This window comes from Chiloscyllium punctatum, chromosome 52 (genome assembly GCF_047496795.1).
Source record: "Chiloscyllium punctatum isolate Juve2018m chromosome 52, sChiPun1.3, whole genome shotgun sequence".
Taxonomy (NCBI): domain Eukaryota; kingdom Metazoa; phylum Chordata; class Chondrichthyes; order Orectolobiformes; family Hemiscylliidae; genus Chiloscyllium; species Chiloscyllium punctatum.
In genome coordinates, this window is record NC_092790.1 from 40,665,337 (window position 1) to 40,667,501 (window position 2,165).

The window sequence follows — 2,165 nt, forward strand, 5'->3', positions numbered from 1 at the left end:
AGTTCTCTTCTGACCTCTCTTCCAGATACAAATAGTTTGACAACAAACATGTTCTTGTCTCTACAGTTACTTCAAAACAGGGACTCTTAAACAGAGTAATAATGTCACTGGCTGTGTAATTCAGAGGCGCAAGTCATGACTCAAAAAGCATTGTCTGAAATCCTACCACACCGATGACTAAAGTTAAATTCCAAGATCAAAAATTAGAATGAAACCTAATTTCACTCATGGCAAGCATAAACCATCAGGATTTCTTTTCTTATTTTATTGATAACCTTTGGTAAAGAAGCCTAACATGTTTGACCTGTCGGAACTAAGTGTCACCTCAGATCCACAACAGTTTAGTTGCCTCCATATTGCCTTGACAAATAGCCGCGTGGTCAAGGGCAGTTAGGATGGACAATAAATACTGCCCTTGCCAGTGATGCTGGCATCCCGCGAAACAACGACATTAAAGGTGAAATAACCAAGAAAATGCGGATGCTGGCGATCTGAAATAAAATTCTCCACCGTCTGAAAGAATGTTGGAGAATCTCAGTAGGCATGGCAGCCGGTAGGAAAAAAAAATCATGTTTCGAGTTCAGTGAAACTATCAAAACTGAATGCAGCTGAGAAATAATATTATTATATCAGGGATGGTAGGAAGGGTGAGCGGGAGGTTTGTGTTGAGTGGGTGATGTCCATCAAGAGAGATAAAGTGAGAGAGAAAGAGAGAGAGATGGAGAGAGAGAGAGAGAAAGGAAAAGCAAGCAAAAGGATTGCTGGTGATGGACTGGAAGGAAACCAGAATGGGAAGTTATTCTACCATTTCCACTTTTCACATATTCCTGAATATCATATTTATTACGGGATGTCCCTGCTTACCGTGAGTTATTTTCCCTCTATCTCTTGTCTCTGAGTGTGGTGATCAACTCCATCAGCAATACTTATAGTCGCTGAGATATAGAGAAACGTAATGTGCCATTGTCAACTGTTTATTTGGAGACAGGAACTGTTACTGTGCGACTGTGTGGAGATGTAAGAGCTTTCTCAGCCAGGAAAAGAAACTGAGGAGCTAAAAAATGTATTGCTGGAAAAGCCGAGCAGGTCAGGCAGCATTCAAAGATCAGGAAAAAGGACGTTTTCGGCATGCCCTTCTTCAGGAATGAGGAAAGTGTGCCAAGCAGGCTACGATAAAAGGTAGGGAGGAGGGACTTGGGGGAGGGGCGTTGGAAATGCGAGAGGTGGAAAGAGGCTAGAGTGAGGGTGATAGGCCGGAGTGGGAGTCGGGGCGGAGAGGTCAGGAAGAAAATTGCAGGTCAGGAAGGTGGTGCTGGGTACGAGGAATGTAATTGAGACAAGGTGGGGGGAGGGGAAATGAGGAAGCTGGAGACATCTGAATTCATCACTTGTGGTTGGAGGGTTCGTAGGCGGAAGATGAGGCGCTCTTCCTCCAGCAGAAAGAGTGCCTCATCTTCCATCTGGGAACCCTCCAACCACAAGGGATGAATTCAGATTTCTCCAACTTCCTCATTTCCCCTCCCCCCACCTTGTCTCAATTCCAATCCTCGAACTCAGACCCACCTTCCTGACCTGCAATTTCCTTCCTGACCTCTCCGCCCCCCACCTCCTCTTCGGCCTATCATCCTCTTTCCACCTCTCGTATTTCCAACGCCCCTCCCCGAAGTCCCTCCTCCCTACCTTTTATCTTAGCCTGCTTGGCACACTTTCCTCATTCCTGAAGAAGGGATCATGCCCGAAACGTCGATTCTCCAGATCTTTGGATGCTGCCTGACCTGCTGTGCTTTTCCAGCAACACATTTTTCAGCTCTGATCTCCAGTATCTGCAGTCTTCACTGTCTCCTAGAGAAACTGAGGAGACCGATGCATTTTCAGTAGTGAATGGATGTATTGTAGGTGTGGGGAATTCGCTTGCTGCTGCCATCTGGAAAGTCAGTGGAGTCTCAGTGGATGGTGTTCTCAGGATAGTGATGTCAGCTGCTGGGTTCATTCAGGGAGCCCCGATGGTCTGGGAAACCCACTCTGGATACTGCATTTGCAGTGTATCTCGGTCCATTATAAACAACGGAAGCTGAGACTACAAAGAAGGGAAGCTGTATAAACAGGGAAGAGCGAGGCACGAGATTTTCTTCTCTGGGATTTCCAGGAAGATTTGTCGAAGCTGC